Below are 22,803 nucleotides of genomic sequence, written 5' to 3'. Positions count from 1 at the left end.
CTAACCAGAATACCACATGGGATTCTAACTCCTACAATTTCTGAATCCATTCAAGTGCATTTGAGGTTTGCAAGTATCATAACCAGTAATGTAAGGAAGAATTTCATTACCTGGTCATAAATATTCCCATGAAGTAGTTTGTAAACCCATGCTTAGAGAGCCCGCATGACTAAGACACTCAACTAACATCTAGTGCCTACAAGGTACAAGGACTGTGTTGGAATCACCTTTGATTCCTCAGGGTTTCTAGAAATTAGAACCTGGGTCTAAAAATACACACTTAAAATTCAATTATTTTTATTAATAATAAACTAACCTTGTAACTTCCTCTCTCTCCCTTAGCACTGTCCCAACAATGTAGCAGAGTGAAAAAAAAGTCAAGTAAGACAGAAAGGATGTGAACCTCAGATCTCAGCTTCACCCCATATTATTTGTGTGACCTTGGAAGAAGTTATTTAGCTCCTTCAAGGTTCACTTTCCTAATCTACAAAGTGAAAGCAATCTCAGTAAATCCTGCAGAGGGTGCGTGGTGCACAGTAGGCATTCAATAAATGTCATATATGTGGACACACAGGGACTCACATGCACATATATTTTGTGCTTTTTAGAGAAGATCATACATAAAGATTTAGAATCTTTAGGAAAAAAGAAAATACCCAGAATCCAGCCAGAATTATGCAAGACATAATTACATTATGCAAAACATATTCCTATATTAAAACCTATCAAATGGCATATATATACCAAGGGACAAAAATCTAAACAATGCCCAACAAGCAACATTATATTTTTGATAATGAACAGAATAGATAATTTGCAACAGTGCTGGAACTACTCTCTCTCTCTGTAATCCCTTCTGCAGACCAGCATTTAATGCAAAGATCAAATTATCATGAAATGAGAGAAGGTCTCATAAATATATGGCAAGGTTCCTTCAAGGTGGAAACCCAAGTCTAATTTTCTTCAAGCCACAGTGATAGACAATATTTTTTTTTTCATTTTTGTTACCAGTTTTAAAGTATTCATGGAGTGAATTTCCTGAGTCTTCATTAGGTATATTTAGAAAAATTGAAAGAATAAAATCTCTTTTGTCAAACACTTTATGTCCTAGCTGGGCTGCCAAAGTACATTTTTTTTATAAAAAGCTCAATTACAATACAAAACTGTGTGGGATTAATCTCAAAGGGAATGGATTATTCAGCTATGAAAATTCAGAGGACAGAATAAAACACGATGGACTATTCTAACCAAGAAATACGACATGGGGCCAGACGCTGTGGCTCACACCTGTAATCCCAACACTTTGGGAGGCCAATGCGGGTGGATCGCTTGAGGTCAGGAGTTTGAGACCAGCCTGGCCAACATGGTGAAACCCCATCTCTACTAAAAATACAAAAATTAGCCAGGTATGGTGTTGCACTCGTGTAGTCCCAGCTACTCAGGAGGCTGAGGCAGGAGAATAGCTTGAACCCAGGAGGCAGAGGTTGCAGTGAGCTGAGATACTGCCATTGCACTCCATCCTGGGCAATACAGTGAGACTCTGTCTCAAAAATAAAAATAAAAAATAAAAAAAGAAATATGATGTGGATGGAAACACTTGATATGAGCTTTAAAAGTCCAGTAAGATTGAGGTAGATAGAATCTGTAGGCAATCATGCTGGGTATGTAAATAAGAATAAATTGCACAAACACAATTAGGGAGCAAAATGTCCAGTGGATATACAGTGTGGGAAATGAGATGAGGCTATGCTAGGCAGAAGGGATGAGGAAAACACATCCTGGCTCCTTTGGGCATTGTATTAAGCACAGTCACCACCTTCTGGTGAGGAGATTTGCAAGAGTTACATGCTTATGATTAGAAAAATAATAAAAGACAGTTTGACTGCAAAATAATATGAGCCAATGACGAAGTATGTAACTATGTAAAGACTAAAAAAATGTGGGTTACATTAATAGAATTATGGTATCTTAAAAAAGAAGGGACACAGACCATGGTTAAATAACTTCACTCAATTCCAGATACCATATTTTGGTTACAAATCAAATGCACTAAAAATTGTATTCAGACAAGAGGTGAAAATGGAGACTAGTTTTGTAATTAAGAAACAAGAAACTCTGTCTTATGAGGAATGATTGACATGCTTACTGCAAAACAGGTCCTTAAATAGTTGGAGAGTTGTATGTGGAAGAGGAGTAGAGTACTCTCAGAGACCGCAGAAAGAGTGGGTTGCAGAGAAATCTATTGGACTTTGATTTTCAATGCCAAAAACCCTAAAGTACTTAGAACTACATAAATTGGTAGATGATGATGACCCCATCACTAGAACTATTACAGCAGAAAAGAAACCACAGTTTATATCTATACCATACAGTGACTCCATATTAGATGGGAAATTACACAATGTGAACTTAAAAGTTTTTACAACAATACAATGTTATTAATATTTTAACTCCATCCATAAAACTGAGCTTAAACAAATAATAGCTCTATATACAATTTTAATTATGTGCTAAATTGAAGATTCCCACAACAGATAATTGCTACAGGAAATAACAGGCATCTGTCAATTAGAAATCTTCTATCTGTCTTGGAGAATATTTTCCACAATTTCACCACTTGGAAAAGAAAACAATTCTGAATTTGAACATGTATCACCATAGTTAAGTTTTTATCATGCTGTTTAGTATACCTATTTTTAAAGAATGTCAGGTTTGAAAGATGCAACTACCTCTCTGTTTTTGCATTTTTATAAAAATGATAGTATACAGTAGAGTTCTATTTCAACTATTTATAAATAAAATATTTCCTTTTATCTCATTCATGAGTCTTTTCTTAACTATTGCTGGACTTGTTAGCTTAACTCCAACATCTTCAAGTTCAAACAGTTTTATTATTATTAGAAACAGAAACACCTATTTGTGAACTGGATGATCAAATAATGGTTATGTGTGGTAATAAAGCTATTACATTAATATAGAGTCATTAATGCAAATGCGAATGACCCAGGGATGCAAGGCTGCTTAACAAAGTAGCAAGATAAATCCATCCAGTCTGGGGATGTTTGAATTTTCATCCCTGCACAGATGAGGATTTCCATCCATCTCTCTCAGACATGGCTGCTGGAACCCAATTCTATATCTTTTACTATGTCACCCTACAGGTAAAATTTTCATGCCTCTATTTCCTTCACCTCTATCTTCCTTATGAAGTTGTTGGCTTGAGTTCCTGTGAATTAAGTTGTGCTGGTTTTCTTCCAGCTCATATGGTGACTTATAGAAAGAAAACAGTTGAGTTATTTGCATGACCTTTTATATTTGTTTTGCATGAAATGAAATCATGTGCTTTTCTTGTAAAAGATACTAATGCCACTCAGCAGTCTATAGGGTTAATTGTTATTTTAATGAGCATGACATGCAGCACTGGGTAAAAGTATGATTTTAAAAGCTACAAGCTATAAAGGTCACATATCAGTGGAGTGGCAAATTTTTATGGCATATTGCTAGGAGCCTGGTCTGTTCTATGCTCACAATCATGTTATTCTTTGCCTAGTGCAAGCCGTATGCTTTGACAGCATACTGGAATTTTTTTATTGGAAAACATTGTGTCTTAAAATCTTTCCAAATAACTCTATGTTCAACCATGGGATTATGTGGCTAGAATGAGCCTTAGATATAGACAATATATCAAATGATTAATAGTATAACTAATAAAGTTATAATCCAATGATAAAAGTTCAGATCAAATTTCCTAAAATATCTATAGAGAGAATACCATGGCTAGGTGTCACTGCCTGTGTACTCATAATTCCAAATAGCCCTTAGTACTACAAAGACAGTGCAAAGGGTTATGTCACAGGGATTGGCTGAGAAGTTACTCTCAAATGGGAGATCAGAGAAGGCTTCCCTGAGGAGAGGGCATTTGACCTCCAGCTTGCATGGTACATAGGAGCCAGAAAGTTTAAGCTCAGGCAAAGGCAATAGCAAGTGCAAAGCCTAAAGATGGAACTAATGAGTTCCTGTTGGAAAAATGCAGAGAAAACCAGGAAGAGCGCATACAATGGAAAAGGTAGAGTATCATTCACCAGGAGGCCTGGGAGGCTAGCAGTGTACAAAATATGGCATTGGATTTTATTCTATGGGAAATAAGAAGTCATTGGTAAGGTTCAGGCAGGGAAGTTACATGTTTCTAAGTAATTGCTTCTATGGTGAATGGTTGGTATGTTGCCAAGATTAGAAACCTGGAGACTGGTTGAAATGGTCTTGAAGTTGCCCAGCTGAGAGGTGAGTGATTATGGCTGAATTGGTCATCAGTGGAGGTGAAGAGAAAAAGACAGATTTGGTGTAAAGTTTTTGCTAGAACAGAAAATATAGTGTCTTCAGTGCCCAAATCAACAGGGTTGCACCCCTTGCAAGATGAAATTCAGGCCGAGTGCAGTGGCTCACGCCTGTAATCCCAGCACTCTGGGAGGCCAAATCACCCTGAGGTCAGGAGTTCGAGACCAGCTTGGCCAACATGGTGAAACCCCGTCTCTACCAATAGTATAAAAATTAGCCAGGCATACTGGTGCATGCCTGTAATCCCTGCTACTAGGGAGGCTGAGGCAGGAAAATTGCTTGAACAAGAATATAAGCAAAATCATTTCAAAAAGACATACATTTTATTACAAGAATGAATTTGCTTTGGGAATCTGTTTCCACAAGAAGCATAGTTTTAAATGTCTCACTTCCATAAACTGTAAATTGAATTAATGATTGCTGGAATTCATACTTGAAAATCTCTGGGGAGATGAGTTTTGTTGAAACTAACCTAGGAATTGACATACATTCTGCAATAACTAATAGAATGTAATAAGACACAGTTTAATCACTGCTGATGGGAGGGAAAATGGGCTTTCAGTGAGGACATCTTCCCTCATTTGCTACAGACCAGGAGTTCAGAGGAGTCACCTAGTTTTGCTCAGTAACCAAAAGAGATTAGATTTGAAATTGGAATGAAGTACACCATAACCATGAGGAAAAAAAAAAACTGATTAGGATTCAGGCAATTGGTACAGAATTTCTGGCTGCTTTTTATGTGAGGATTATTCCATCTGGTTTTACTCAATAAAGGGGAAAAGCAGTCTCTGCTGTTGGGATTCACCAATCTTTTACTTGCACGATCTGCTTATACATTGCCTGGTTACAGGAGTCTAGAGCGTGTGTGAAGTCAGCCTATTGCTGTTTTCTCGTGGATAGCGACATTATCTACTCCACACATGGGCTATCACAACTTCAAACAGAGCCCTCTAGATGGTAGAGCTAGGAGGCTATTGGGCCAAGAACTTTGGTTCTTTTATTTTTTTCTTTTTACAAGTTATGAGAGGTAAGTTTCCTTTTTCTTTAAGAGACAGAACCCAGAGAATTTCTAATATGTACATCTGAACTTTTTTCCTTGCGTTTTTGTTTGCTCATTTTCCCCCAAATCCTCAGCATCTTATGACTCTCCTTACTCCTGATATGAATAGTACTATAAATAGTACCACCTTCAAATCAAGGATTACCAAACCTCTCTGAGAGCAAAGAAACATGAAATGATGACATTGGTTAGGGGCCCACTGTAATCTCCATTTAAACAACCAATGGGGAACCCTAAGAGGAAGAACAACATCTGTGCCGTCCCAACTGGTCTTTTGTCTCTTACCTAAAATTCGGAGGAAAAAAAATAACATCTTCTAGAGAAAATATCAGAACTGAACATGTAAACTTGCTCAATTGATGCTTCCTGCAACAAGCACCTATCATAGATAACCTTGCTAGACCAGTGGCTGAGACTTTCCTCTTGTCCCTATTGTCACTCAAACTTATGCCTGAATTTTCTAACAATATTTCTTTGTCTTTTGAATAAGATCCTGTCATTAGGAGCACATAGTGTTGTCCAATACATAGTCTCTGCTTCACTGGTGGAGTTCCTGAAAATACCACCCTCAGCCAAGGGCTTTCATGGCCTTGGGGGTCATACATAGGCTTAAGCCGAAAAGTAAAGGAATAGCACAAGTCCATATAAAATTGGTCAAGCTATGTTTTTTTTTTTTTTTTTTTTTTGAGATGGAGTCTCGCTCTGTTGCCCAGGATGGAGTGCAGTGGCCGGATCTCAGCTCACTGCAAGCTCTGCCTCCCAGGTTAACGCCATTCTCCTGCCTCAGCCTCCCGAGTAGCTGGGACTACAGGCGCCCGCCACCTCGCCAGGCTAGTTTTTTGTATTTTTTAGTAGAGACGGGGTTTCACCGTGTTAGCCAGGATGGTCTCGATCTCCTGACTTCATGATCCACCTGTCTCGGCCTCCCAAAGTGCTGGGATTACAGGCTTGAGCCACCGCGCCCGGCCAATTGGCCAAACTACTAAGAGTGCAGGAGAGAAAGGTTATTTTTTGTAAGAGTTGGGTGTGGCCATCAGCTCAGAAGTGGAGTGCATGACTTCAGTCCCTTTAGTTGCTGGTGTACTCAATCTCATAAAGACGTGTTCTCCTTCTGCTGTTTCTAGAGATCATCCTTTCCACAGAGATGGCTTGGCACAAACTAGTTTATCTAACCTTTGGAAGTGCCAGGGTCTGAACCAGAGCAATCCAGTGACTTCTGGAGTGAGCATTGCTCCGTCACTCAAGGTACATGCTGGAACCAACTGGTCATGAGCAAAGTGCTTTAGTACAAACCTATACACATACATATGCACATACACACTCACATAGACATCTAGACACAAGGACACATGCACATGCAGAGACATACACAGATACATATTCACATACACATGCAAAATGTTCTCAGCAGCTGAAGCCCTCAATGAGAGCTGGAGATCTAAGACAGGGACACAGACAGGGCATAGAAATAGGGGAATATCTACCTAGAGGAAAAGAAGTGATTATATGAAAAATATACCTGCACACACGTATATAGCAGCACAATTGGCGAATTGCAAAAATATGGAACCAGCCCAAATGCCCATCAGTCAGATAGAGTGGATAAAGAAAATGTGGTGTGTATATATATACACACGCACACACCAGGGAATACTACTCAGCCATAAAAGGAACAAAATAATGCATTCGCAGCCACCTGAATGGAACTCCAGATCATTAAGTGAAGTAACTCAGGAATGAAAAACCAAACATCTCATGTTCTTACTCATAAGTAGAAACTAAGCTATGAAGATGCAAAGACATAAGAATGATACAGTGGACTTCGGGGACTTGGGGGGAAAAGGGAGGGGGTGAGGGATAAAAGACTACACATTGGGTACAGCGTACACTGCTTGGGAGATGGGTGCACCAAAATCTCAGAAATCACCACTAAAGATTTTATTCATCTAACCAAACATCACTTGTTCCCTCAAAACCTATTGAAATAAAATAATAAATTGGTAACAAAAAAGTTACCTTTTTAAATATATAGTTATGTGAGATTTGAACACAACATAAAGATGTGTAACTGCAGCCATACAATCAGAATATACTGTATTGCTATCATGGCCCCAAATTGCCTCATACCCATTTGTAGATAACTTTTGCCCTCATGTGATCCTCTAAAAAGCCATGATCTGCCTTCTGTCAATATAACTTTTGCCTAACCCAGAAAGGCATTAAAATGGACTCATACAAGCACAGCAAAGAAATAGAGGGATGTCATTAATCCCAACAAAGTCAAGTTGGTCTCACAGCTGAATTATTGTTACAGCATCCAAACTGAGATCTGAAATGGCTTCTTAAACAGTTTATTTTTTTTCCTGTCAAAAATTGCCACAAAGTGTGGGCTTAGAATGGAAGTTCAAGCCTTTGCAGACATTGTGATACCACAATGTGTATTTCTGATTCCTCACCATCAATATGGCTTTCTTTGCCTCAGATCGTAGGCCTTCAAGTACCTGCTTCTGGAAATAAAGTTATGTTCAGAAAGTAAGGAAGGACCTGAGATGAAGAAAGAGTTTGCTGACTCTCAAAGTTTGGTTAGATTTCCCTTCTGTTTTTCTAGCAGTATTCTGTGCCTTCCCTTATCCTAGCACTAACATTAAATATTATGTCTTTCCCAAGAGTCTGAAGGCTCTTGCAGGGCAGGATTTTCTCATATTTTCCATCTAGTAAGGTCCTGCATATTGCCTGGCTCCTAGTAAGGTCTCAGTAGTTTTTAAATAGATTACATATTATAGTTACCATTTGATGCTTTAATTAAATATGAATTCTTATTCTTAAGGTTGAATTAATTTATTCATCAAAAAATTATTAGTACCCACTATTTATGCTTGGTGATTACAAAGGCAGTAGTTACAAAAATAGAAAAAGCAAACACTCTTAAAAGGTTTATTTATAAAGAGTGTGTGTGTGTGTGTGTGTGTGTGTGTGTGTGTGTGTAACAATGGAAGGACATTTTGAGATGGAGTTTACTTGAGAAGATTTTAGAAATTTCATGCTGTAATAAAACAGTGCAAAGTAATTTTATCTATGTTGATTTGCATAATATAGTGTATAATCTAGACTCTGCCTTTGATCATCACCCCCAAAAGAGAGGCAGGTTCTTAAAACATATTTGTTTCTGATAACAGAACTTCATTATCTCAATATGAGATGCAAGCCAGGTAGAATGGATTTAAAGCTGACTTGGACCTTTTTAAAAGAAATCTACATGGTTGTAGATGTTTGTTTGTGTTTTCCCATTTTATGTATCTTGCTCATTCCTGGTCCCTGTGGGCCGTCTGAATAAAAGGTCAGGTTACTGTCAACTGTGAGAAAGACTGTTCCAGAAATGCTTCCAGCTGAGATCTCCCAGGAGATGTCACACCTTGACATGTGTGTCAGGACTTAAGGAGATGACTTTAAAATTCATATGTAAATATGCCATTTGATTGTGTGCATGTAGATGTTATGGTTATATAAGTATGCATGTGGTATGTATGTGACAGCATATAAATGTGTGCATGTGTGTTATGCACATAGTTATATGTGTTATGCATGCATATTTGGGTTGTATATTAGAGTATGCTGTGTGTGCATGTGTGATGTATGTGTGCATTGAATGTATATATGCCGTGTTTAGGGGGGTGTGTATATATATGTAAATGTAGTGTGTGTTAGGAGAGACATTTCTGTATTTTTTCCTATGTATATGCTCAGAAAGTGAAAGAGAAAATATGTCATTATCTGTGGAGAATACAGCCTCATATTAAACAGATTAAAAACAACCTTTCCTAGGCTGTCAGAGAAAATGTTGAAGGGTTTTCAAAAGGAGAAGGAAATCTCTCAGGCAACCATATCTATATTTGCATTGCTTGTTTCAGAATAAAGACAAAAAATACAAATCCACAGCACACTCTTTTGACACAGAGTCATATTTTGAAAACTGCTGGTTAGTAGCACCTCCGTGATATGCCTGCCTGTGACATTTTAAGATCACAAATTGCTGCTAAGAAACACTCTCTCTTTTCATATTTACACTTAAAAAACCTTTTCTTTTTAATGGTTAATTAGGTCACTAATCTAAAGAAGCTCTTAAGAGGAAGATGAAATGTTGACATTTTGCAATTATTTGCTACTGTGAATAATACATAAACATACTACTTATGGAGAAAGTGGCTTTCAACCCCTTTTTCTTCCATGAAAGCTCATGCTGACAGCAGAATCCCTGTGCCTTGGGTCACAGACAGCCACACTACCTCCTTTTCTGCTTTATGTACTTTGGGAAATTACATTGTGCTCTTCCAAAGTGCAGAATCAGTAGGGGTGTGTGTGTATGTAAGTATATTGATCTTGTCTAATTCCAGTTACACTACAAGTGTTAAAACACTAGCACATCATTAATTACTTGAAGTAGAAACTCTTTTGGAAATCAGTTTAATCAGACATAGATAATATTCTAATAATTTAATCCTACAGCAAGCACTTTGTAATTTCTTTAGTAACAGGATTATGACAAGTATGAGTAATGCAAAGATGACTAGGACACAGTGTTTGCCCTTTAGAAGCTGAGGAAGCGATGACTTATATTATTTAGCCATATTCAGGGACTACTGTAGAAGAATATGATGAAATATTATTCACCCTTAAAAAAGAAAAAAATCTTGCAATAATCAACAATATGGATGAATCTCAAAGACATTATGTTAAATGAAATAAACCAATCACAGAAGTACAAATACTGCATGATTCCACTTACAGAAACTATTTAAAATAGCCAACTTCAGAGAATCAAGTAGTAGAATGGTAGTTACCAGGGGCTGAGGGAGGGGAAAATGGGAAATTGCTAATCAATGGTCATAAATTTCAATTACACAAGAAGAATAAGCTCTAGAGATCTGCTGTACAGCATTGTGCCTATCATCAATAATAATATAATGTACACCTAAAATTTGTTAAGAGCGTAGATTGAATGTTAAGTGTTCTTACCATAGTAAAATGAAATTTTAAAAATTTGACTTATTTTGTTTTGCCTCTGTACTTCAAATGTTTCTTCTTCCATCTTGCTTCAATCATTTAATCCCATTGTTGAAACCACCATCAATAGCCTCACCCCTCTAAAATCTCAATTTCAAACCTCCTTTCTCTTAACTTTAACTTCTATTATTGTGGCTCTCTTATGCCCATGACTTGACACCAGTATATTATAAATTGAGCAACCTTCTCAGCGTCTTCATCATTATTCACCTGTATCTATCCACCATAATCTTTTTAATGCATTGCTGTGTAGTCTTCCCTCTGGCTTCCTTGCCTCCAACTTTGTTCCTTTGTTTTAACAGTCTCTTAAAATCATGTATTAGATCATGCCAGTCACTTCAGTACATGGTTGTGGAAGGAAATAATAAATTCTTTACATCTATCCACTTGTGTTATCCTCATTGTCCTCACCCTAGTCTAGGCTCACATCATCAGAAAACATGGTGCTGAGACTTCTACCTTCTGGTATTTATATTATTTTCCTAGCACTGATGTAATAAAATACCAGAAACTGAGTGGCTTATAACAACAGAAATTTATTTTGTCACACTTCTGGAGGCTAGGAGTCTGAAATCAATGTGTCACCAGGGCATGCACTTTCTGAAAGTTCTGGGGAAAAAATCCTTCCCTTACACTTCCTAGTTTCTGGTGGATGCTGGAAACCCTTGGCATTCTTTGGTTTACAGTTGCATCACTTCAATCTTTGCCACCTTCATTATATAGTCTCTTTCCCAGTGTGTCTGTGTCTCCTTTCCTCTTCTTGTAAGACACTAGTCATTAGATTTAGGGTCCCACCCTAATCTAATATGACTTCATCTTACATCAATTAATTACATCTGTAAAGACCCTATTTTCAAATAAGGTCACATTAGGAAATTTCAGTTGGAAATGAAGGCTTTTTTATGTGTGTGGAGGGAGGCAACACTATTCAACTCACTGTAGGAGTAATTGAGTCCTAAGGAAGACACACTATATTCACAAACATGAGCTCATTCACACTCTCAATGACTTGGTGTTTTCATCTTCAAAAGGGGCATTGCACCTGCCATGTCTTCTTCACTGAGTGGTTGTGAATATTTAGATGAACATTTTGATGGAAAATGGTTGTATACTACAAGGGCCAAAAGACATATATTACACATTTTTATTATACAGAAAGCATGTTGATATATATAATTATTGAAATAATATATATGTATAAATAAGAAATAAAATACATCTTTTCCTGCATTTTAAATTTAGAGTGCAATTCATTATCCTAATTTGCACATTCAGTTTCTAGTATATTCTCAGATACGTATTAAGAATCAGTGTTTTATTTAACTGAAAGAATTTTAAAGATTATTTCTTATTTTCTTACATTTCAGTGATTGGACATTAGGCCTGAAGGAATTAAATTATTTGTCCAGGTTTCTCCAGCTCATTGGCTGAAGAATGAGAATCCTGTTCTCCTTGCTCCCAAATGAAATGAGCAACTAATATAAGATGTTAAGTGACTTAATTGAGTGGCTAGTGATTCTCAGATGGAGCAGGTAGATGGTGGAGTTAAAAAGGATGATTTGAATTCAGCTGAGATATTGTCTAGTCATTTGATACTGTTCATGTTTCTTAATCTTGTTCAGATTTGGTTTCCTCAGCTGTAAAATGAGAACAATATTTATTCACAGAGTTAATGTGAATATTATTTGCTTAACATGAATAAATCACATAAATCATAGTCCCTTCCAGGTTTCTTAACTATGTATACATAAAGGCAATTTACCATGCATACATACATGCATGCATACATAAACATACGCACATTCCCCACACATGCAATAGGATGGCAAAAAGTCACACTCAATAAAAGAGATATGACGATGATGATGTGACCAAAATAAGAGAGACATGAGAGTGCTTCAGGAAAGCAATTATAACACACTTTTTCTTAAAGAATTACTAGAAAGCCAGCCATGTAATCAGACCCTGGTAGGTTCTTTGCTTATGTCATCTTATAAAATTTTCTCAGCAACCCCAGAAAATAAAGATCCCAGTTTTACGGATGAGAAAATTAATCATCAAAACATTCAACTAAGTTGTCCAAACCCACAAACTTAATATTTGCTAAAGATGGATTCCAAATGGATGTCTGTCTAAAGGCAAAGGTTAGGATCTGTCTTGGAGCTGATAGGCACAGGCTGTGAAATAGGTAGAAATGCAGAAACTAGAATTGGAGCGTTAGTCAGCATAGTTATTTAGAAAGCCCTTTTGACACCCAGGCACTGATGAACGAGCGAGTAAATGCAGGCGTCTGCACCTGGCAGTTTCCGGACACCTTCCAACCTCAGATTCTGCCTCTGCTCTGCCTCTTGGGATGACTGCTTGATTAATGAGCTCCCATTCATAAAGCCTTCTGATGAGGAATACGCGCCATGGCTGTAAGTGGTAAGTCATATCATTGTTTGGATTGGCACTGAGACATGCAGGCAAAAGCTTTACCCCTGTGGCTAGGGAAATGGAGGGATAATATAATCAAATCTGTGGATTCATGCTCTGCAAGTCTGTAGGCTTATCGTAGGGGGCCACTTTGAGTAGAAGTCAGTTGGATTCCTGGCTGAATGTTATGTGTTCCAGTTCCCTATGTTTATTAAGTATTTTCAAGATTATATCTTAACCTAATCCTTTCCAAGCCTTTGGAATTCATTCTAGTTAGCTCACAGATGGATGAAACACAGGAGAAGTTAAAGAAAATGCCTGTGGATTGGTTTACCCTGAATGTTTCTGATTTAGGGCAGAATTTAGGTAGGAAGAATAAATTTAAAATATCTTTGAGAGATAAAGAGAAAAAAACATAAAAACTTAGGCTTAACTTCCTGTGTGTAAGCCTCACCAAAGAGCTAACAAAGAAATGCTGTGTGCTTGCTAGGCCCTGGGCATCTCAGGATATATAGCTGAGTGTGTGCTTATGTTTTAGTTTACCTGTCTGAAATCTCTAAGTGTGTGTCTACCCAGCTGTAAGATAATGAATTGATTTTTTAAAATAATCTAGTCAATGGTTTTTATTTTGTAGGATGCTAAACAACCTATTTGATTTTTAAAAATAAACTTCCCTTTTAAAGTGCTGTAAACACAGACCAAATGAAACTTGGCTTATTTGTCCCTTCTAGGTTTATGTTTCTATGAATCAATATTTTTAATTATATAGCAGTTTTCAATAACCCTCAAGTGTGTGTGCAACATATAGTTTCCAAAGAATTAGTCAGAAGTACTTTTGCAAAATATAGTATGCTGGCTTGTAAGACCAGTCATAGCATGTGTATAATCATTTGTTCATTCTTTGGTCATTTATTTAACAAATATTTTTGGAGCAACTGTTATCTATGAGAGGTGGTAATGGAAGTGATGGGTATGTATGAGTTTAAAAAGAAAAACACAGAAGGCTCAGACTTGAGGACAGGAGTTTCTTTAGAGCTGTATGGTGATGTTGAGACATGTTCTCATGTATTTGTCTTACAGGCTGAAAATAACAGGTGCCACATGAATAGGGATCATTAAACATACACTTAATGAAGTTAAAAGGATTCATTAAATGACACAGGGGTTTGATATTTTAGTCTTCATGATTCTTATGTACCACCTGTCTCAGTGTCTGAAATGCCACAATAAGCAAACTGTTATTTCTTTAATCTTAAAAAAGATCTTGCTTTTGAGATAATTTTCAGTTTAAGACAAATACCTTCTTTAAAAAGTACACATAAACACATATATACATAAACATGTATATAAGTACACATAAACACATATATACATGCTCTGAGAATATATAAACACATATATAATATTATATATTATATATAATTATATATAATATTATATATTATATTATTATTATATATATATAATATATATATATATTATTATATATATAATATATTATATTATATATAATTATATATAATATAATAAATAATTATTATATATTATATAATTATTATATATATTATATAATAAATTATTTTATAATATATTTATATATAAATATATATAAATTATTATATTATATATAATATATATTTATTATATATTTATTAATTTATTTATAATATACAATTATGAATTAATATATTATTATATTATATATAATATAATATAATAATATATTATAATATATAATATTATATAATAATATATTATATATAATAAATTATATCTATATAAGATACAAATGTAGTATATATAATACATAAATATAATGTATTATATATTAAAATATATTGTGTCAAAATACACAATACTTAATAAATATAAAGAGAAGAAAAGTAATATCCCAGTGGAGCAGTCTGCTGGACACCACTCTAATCAAGTGATCAAACTGAGCACACATGCAAGGTGCAATGGGAAGGACCCAGCAGGTGTGTCTGTCTGTCATAGTCCTGCCAAGGATGCATAACCTGACTCTAATTGCAAGGAAACCTCAGAAGAAACCCAAATTGCAATAACCAGCCTACAATGGTTAAAAGTGTCAATGTCATGAAAGTCAAAGAAAGGCTTTCATGGAGGCATTTTAGATTGAATGTGACTAAAGAGACATGAAAGGTAAATGAAAAGGATTCCTTGAAGGATATTTCTGGGGCAATTGTAGACATTTGACTGGAGTCTATAGATTAGATGGTAAGTAGTGATGCAGCAATGTTACTTTTCTAGTTTTTATGGTTGTACTGTATTATGTGTGACAAGTATTGGCAAATTTTTTTCTGTAAAGATCCAAAGTACATATTTTAGGCTTTTTGTGCCATACAGCCTCAGTCACAACTACTTAAAACTGCCACTGTAGTATAAATGCAGTCATATACAACATGTAAACAAATGTGGATGTGTTCCAATAAAACTTTATTTACAAAAACAGGTAGCAGGTGAGGTTTGGCCTATGAGCCACAGTTCACTGACTCCTGATATAGAAAAATGCCTTTTTCATAAAAAAAAATATATACACTGAAGTTACCAAGGGGTATTGGGGAATCTAATAAAAAATTACTATCAAGTAGTTAAGGAAAAGAAAATATGCTGCATTGTACCTGCAAAAATTTGAGATTGTTTGAAAGTAAAAATACTTATATACAAAAAATTACTCTATCTCAAACATATTAGACATCCATAAATATAGTAAGCCTTGGAAAACTGAAGTGTATCCAATGACTTAATGTGTAGCTCTAGTGAAGCTAATAAGACTAAAGATGACCAAGAGTAGTTTAAATAAAATTATTTCATGTAATTGAGAGTGGAAAACTGCAATATCACCAGATAAACACATTTTAAATATGTAACATTAAAAAAGCATATAATACTAAGTTTAAATTAAACTGTTTTAAGTAGACTTTTGAATATTTCTGTTACAGCCCCCAAATCTTGCATTTAATTATTTAAATTGGGTAAAATATTTCACTTGGCTCTTTTTTTAATTGGGAAATCAAGGGACTTTGATCAACTTCAGATTTGTCTAATATCAGTGTATATGGTATCTTCCGCTTCCCTTTCTGTAGAGTTTAGCTCCTATACTGAGGCAATCTAGTTAGCAGAAAAGTCAAGCTTTTTGAATCTGAGTAACTTACCTAATCAAATGAGTTTCAGTTTCCTCAGTATAAAGTTTAATTATAGTGCGTATGTGAACTAAATGGTCTTCTTTTTCTTGGCACTTAATGTATTCTCAATTAATATTAATTTCTTTCTATATCTTATACTATTTACATACAATTTTTTGCTTTCTATCAGCATCAATACCCGAGAAATGCTATATAGATTTTGGAGGGAAAAAAACTGTTTGTTTGTTTTTTGCCTTCCTGGCAATCCCAATGGTGCAAAATATAAAGCTAACATCCAAGTGGTCAATTGGCAAACATTTGGTGGCAGATTGACCTAGTGAATGTCGTTCCGAATTTTATTATTTCATTGGCCTATTCAGTACATGTTCTCCTTTTTTGTTGTAAGTATCCCATCCTGAATATTTGGCTACTTCAGGAAAGTACAAGGTAGGCAGAATGGATTTATGTTTTAATAAATTAAATTTACTTTATTTCTATTACGTCTTAGGGCCTTGAGGTATAGTGCAATAATAAAGTTACAATCCCTTTTTAGGAATATGTCTTTGCCAAAATCCTTACCAGCCTGCCCACAGCATCAAGCACACAATACCTCTTAACATAAAGCTATTTCAAATTAAAGTAAAACACAGTTTAATGCTATAAATGGAGAGACACAGACACACAGAGACACACATGCACTCACACAGAGTAGAAAACGCCACGCCTGTTGAAACACATCAATTTTATAAATTGGGTAGCCTACTACCGCATAGTTGAACTATAATTAGGTTCTTAATTCTGTTCCTTACAGCAGAACATTGTCTATTACTTTTATTGAAATAACTAGGCTTCTTCTATTAGCAAGATTTTCTTAAAGAACATCCGATCATTTAAATTTATTAAGACACAGTAGCAATGCCCTTTAACAGCCATGAAGATTGACTGGTATTTTCATTAAAACTGTTACCTTTTAAAGAAGCTATATGAAGTACTGATGACATTTCCCAGTATGAGTGCCCAAAAATAAAGCATCATTAAAAAAATAATTTAGCAAATCCTCTGTCTAATTGTGTATCTATTATATGGCCAGATATAAAGATCCAATGAGTTCTGTATAGAAATTATAACTCGATTCAAAGAGCAAACAGGCTACCAGACAGGCAAGACATATACAACTGAAAAACAAAAAGCAGCTACAACACAAAGAAATCCATGCTCAAGGTTTAAGAATGACATACATTATTCATGGCTTCAGAGGATGGAGACTAGCTTGTTCAATTGGGTTGATCAGAAAAGCCTCAGGGACCAGACAACCTCTTAGTAGGAATGGGAAGCGGATGTTAGAGTCCAAAGAAGCAGTGTCAAAAACAACAAACTCTGTGGGTCTGTGGGGCTGTACTTATGCTGGTTTCCTGCCAATAATATATCTGATTTCTGTTGTGCCTGGGAGTCACACAAGGGCTTTACCCATATTTTGGAAAAGGTAGACTTGTGTTTAGAGAGATGTCTCTTATTAAGACAAAGATGCTAACATTTCACCTTCCAATGCAATGGTAGAATAATCCTATGTGAATGACTCCAAACATCTACATTCACGTTTCTACAACACACTTTCAGGTCATAGGCTGGATGAAGCTCTTAAAATGTTTTCTGTGGGGCATAAAAACATGTTTATACATGGTTTCCCTTTGCTTGTCTTGGGGATATTTTGGGGCAATTCAAGTAACACTAATCCTTGCACACTTTACTTTCTGAAATGATCTTCTTTTCCCTGCTACCACATTCCCACTCCCAGTCAAGGGCACAGCAAATTATCCTCTATCTGAGTCAGAAATGTAAAGCTCACCCTAGATTCCTGCCTTGCCACTAATATCCAATGAATCAGAAAGTCCTCTCACTTCCAACTTCTGAATATCTCCAATTCTATTCTTTATCACTATTTAGGTCAGATCTCCCCCATGTCTAGTCCTATCTAATTTGCACCACTTTCCTCCTTGCGTGTTGCACTCCAGACTCATTGAAATACCTTTTATTTTCTCAGAGTTTGTCTATGTCTTTTGTACTTTGTCCACAGTGATCCCTCTGCTAGAATGACCAACAGTCCCCCAGGCTTCTGAGCATGGGTCTTCTTTTCCAGAAATTTTTCTGCAGTTTTTCTCACTTTTTGGATTGTGTGTCTATTCTTTGGGTTCTTTTAGAGTCCCTGCTGTATTATATCATATCACTAACCACAATATGTAGTAATCGCTTATATGTGTCTCTGTTTTCTTTGAAAGATCTTAATCTCCTTAAGAGGAATAATTACCACCACCCCTGAACAGACAGCGCTGTGCAGAAACTCTTTCAGACTCCTACTCCTCTCACAGTGCATGACACATACGAGGTACTCAACAACTATTTAGAGGAGACAATAATATTTTAACCAATGTTTTCAAACCAGAGGGACTCCAATAGTGTATTTTCTGATAACATGAATTTTGGCCCTAAAAGAGAAAAATTAGGAATAGTCAACATTGAATTTCATCTGATTATATTTTATTGTAATTTTTAATGCATAAATATTTAATATTCTCCAAATACACTGTGAATGGCTCCTCTCAGATGAAGAATTCTATCTATTAGGGAAGATGACATTTGTTATGGTTTGGATGTGGTTTGTCCCCATTAAAACTCATGTTCAAGTTTAATGGCCAGTGAAGCAGTATTGGAGGGTGTGGTCTAACAGAAGGTATCTAGCTCACATGAGCGGGGTCCCTCTTGAATAGATTAATGCCTTCCCATAGGAGTGAGTGAACTTTCACTCTTGTAAGACTAAATTAGGTACCAGAGTTTGGGTTGTGATAAAAATGAGTTTGGCTTCCTGGATATTCTCTTATTTCCCTTCTCACCATGGGATCTCTCTGCACATGCCTGCCTACTCTTCTGCTTCTCTGTCATGTTTCAACCCAGCACATGGTTCTCTCCAGAAGCTGGACAGATGAGATGCTATGCTTTTGAACTCCCAACCTGTAGACTTGTGAGCTAAATAAATCTCTTTTATTTATAAATTACGTGGCCTTAAGTTTTCTGTTATAGCAACACAAAACAGACTAAGAGGGAAAATTCATACTGAGGAGTGGGATGCTGCCATAAAGATACTATAAAGCAGCTTTGGAATTGGTTAAGGAGCAGTGACTGGAAAAATTTGGAGCAGACTACAAAAAGCCTGCATTGCCAATAATACAACATTAAGGGTGACTTTGGTGAGAGCTCAGAGAAAGACAAAAAGGTGAGGAAAAGTTTAGAAGTTCTTAGAAATTGGTTAAGTGGTTGTGACCAAAATGCTGCTAGAATTATAGATGGTAAAATAGAAATTAAAATAAATTAAATATTAAAAATAAAGAAATATAAATCACAAAATCTGTTTTAATGAAGTCTCACATGGAAATGAATAAAAAACTTACTGGGAACTGAGGGAAAGTTAATCCTTTCTAACTATGGGTAAGTATTTGGCTGCACTTTATGTATGCTCTAGGGGTTTGTGGAAGGCTGAACTTGAGAGTAATGAAATAGTGCATCTGGTGGAAGAAATTTTGAAACAAAGTGCTCAGGCTGCTGCATTGTTACCTCTAACTACTTATAGTGAGTTTTTAGAGAAAAGGGAAATAGAACAAAAAGATTTGGAAAATTTGCAGTCTGGCTGTCTGATAGGGAATAAAAGACTATTTTCAAGAGAAATCCAAAGGTGCAGCCAAGTAGACTGCTTACTGAACATTATCATATATAAAAGGGAACCGGGTGCTATACATCAAAACAATGAAAAAAGGCCCTGAAGGCCCTGAAGGCATTTCAAAATTCTTCAAGGCTACCCCTCCCATCACAGGCTTAGAGGTCTAGGAGGACAAAACATTTTTGGGGGAACAGGCCCAGATTGCTGCTACCCTGCCCCACCTTGAAACACTGTTCCCCACATCCTTGGGGCAGCCATTATTGAAACGGTCCCAGGTATGACTTGTACTACCACTCTAGAGAGTGCAAACCGTTTTAAGTCTTGGTGGTTTTCACATGGTGTTAAGTTTGCAGATGAACAGAATTCAAGAGCTATGGAGGCTTGGTGGCTTCCACCTAGATTTCAGAAAATGTACTGAAAATCCTGGGAGCCCAGGGAAAACCTGTCACAGGGCCAGAGCCACCACAGAGCCATGAGCCTAGTGGAGCTATTGAAGAAGGGCTGCTGCCATGATACCAGAACTTTAAAAGTACCAGGGTATAATTCTAGCCTGAAAAAAGTCACAGGCACTGAACTCTAACCTGTGAGTAGTCACATGGGGTGTACCCGGCAAAGCTATGGGTATGGGATTCCCTGAGGCCTTGGACATCTGGCCCTTGCTCAGGTATGTCCTGGAGACAGCACATGGAATGTAAGACTATGCTAGAGCTTTAAAATTTAATGTCTGCCCTGCTGGGTTTCAGATTTGTGTGGGGGTCTATTACTCCTTCCTTTGGACAAATTTCTTTTTTGGGGAACATAAGTACTTACCCTATGACTGTACAACTATTAAACTTAGGAAGTAAATAATTTGTTTTTGATTTTACAGGCTTACACATGGACTTTGGACTTTTCAGTTGACACTGGAATAAGACTTTTGTGAGTATTGGGATAGAATGATTATATTTTGTACCTGAGAAAGACATAAGTTATAGAGGGCCAGAGGCAGAATGCTATGGTTTGGATGGGGTTTGTCCTCACAAAAACTCATGCTGAAGCTTAATTGCCAGTCTGGCAATGTTGAGAGGTAGGTCCTAGTGCAAAATATTTGGGTCATGGAAGCAGATGTCTCATGAATAGATGAATGCCCTCCCAAGGGAGTGAATGAATCCTTGCTCTCACAGACTGTATTAGTTACTAGACAGCAAGTTGATATAAAAGTGAGCTTCGCTTTCTCTATTCTGTCTTGCTTTGTTTCTTGCCACATGATCTCTTTGCACACACTCACTCACTTTTCCACTTCTCTGCTGTGTTTTGATCCAGCACATAGCCCTCCCCAGAAACATGTCAGATGTGGTGCTATGTTCTTGGATTTCCCAGCATACAAAATCATGAGCTAAATAAATGTCTTTTCTTTGTCAATTACCCAGCCTCAGGTGTTCTGTGATAGCAAAGCAAAACAAAGACAACATCCATTAAATGTATTAAATGAATTCCCACTCAGTGTCAAATTCGAGAAATATAATTCTATTCATTTCTATCTATTTTTCTGTTGGTTTACTTCTTTTGGTTCTTACAAAGAAAAAACAAAAAAATCTAGCCAACTATTTGTACAAATTTAACAGATAATATTAAATTCACTTAGAAAAATAGACCAATTTAGAATAAGGTCAATATAAGTGAAGGTCAGCTATAGTTTGGAATGAAGTCAAGGGTTGATGCCACCTCACACATTCATTTAAATAATTCTAGATGCACAGTCTAGCTGTGGAGTCTGCAGAGAACTAATCTCTACCTCCTGAGAAGAAAGAATGTGGACCTAGGCCATTCAAGGACATGAATAAAAGTTAACAGACTTTGTTCCACCAGAAAACTGGTGAAATCTGGGTCTTTGGGCATGATTCCTAGAGAAAAAAAAACTAAAAACCAAAGTTAAATCTCAGATTCATCACTTATTAACCATTTTATATTTATGAGGTTTAATCTGGGAATAATAAAAATATATAAATTTCATGGGAAAAAAGATGCAAAAGAGATAATGTATATGAAAGCACATTTAACATTAAATGCTATTATAAAATTATATGAAATTGTATTATATACATTTTTTGTATAATTGTATTCTATAACATAGTAACATGCAAATATAAAACCATCCTCAGTAGAGTTTGTTTTTCTAGTACCTAATATATATTTACATTTTCTACTTACTTTATGGCATGAATTAGCCACTATCAGTTACTAGATAATACACTGAACAATTAGGAATTTTGAATTCTGTTGTAACCATTAGCAGACAACCATGTTATGTTAAAGAAGCCACTCAACCTCTCTAAGATTATGCTGCCAGGTAACAAACAAGTTTGTCCCCAGCTCTAATATTTTTAGAAGCTGTATGTTTACTTCTGAGATTTTACTATTTTTTCTCTTCCACTTTTCATTTAATTTTAAGACAAATCTAATACAGGAAGTAAGTTAGAACAAAAGATGAAGACTTAAGGGAGAGTCACTTTGAAAATGGATTATTTCCCAAAAATACAAATTATAAAATTATGGGTCACAGAAAAATTAGTTTCCACTCCACTTCTCTCAAGCACATAAAAGTACTTACCAGCAGAACAGTTGCAACAGCTCAACGGTGCCCTGGAAAAGAAGAATTAGAGAAATGACTCATTCTTAATGATTATTGCCAAGGAAATATTCAAAATGTAGCTAGATAGGGCAAGATGAGAAAAAATTTCATGGGTTGGAAGGTTTTCAGTGGCCTAGAAAAAAAAAAAAAACCTTAAAACTCCATAAATACCAGTTAATTGGGAAAAATTATCATCTAATATTAAATTCTTGTTAGCAAATAACAACAAAACACACACAGATACACACATACATGCAAAAGTGGTTACTAAAATAAATTCACATATCAAATGCCCCATAAGTACAAGGTGCTGGGGGTAACATTAAGAGCTCTGAGATAACTCCTTGTCTCAACAAATGTATAATTTAGGTGAAAAGAGAGACATACATAGATGTTCTGAATCAGTTAGGAGGACCAAGACATCTTTCATCATCACGTGGCTTAATTCTGACGCTCTGACTCATATATG

The sequence above is a fragment of the Macaca nemestrina genome, chromosome 19 (genome assembly GCF_043159975.1).
Source record: "Macaca nemestrina isolate mMacNem1 chromosome 19, mMacNem.hap1, whole genome shotgun sequence".
NCBI lineage: Eukaryota > Metazoa > Chordata > Mammalia > Primates > Cercopithecidae > Macaca > Macaca nemestrina.
This window is presented reverse-complemented; position numbering follows the sequence as displayed.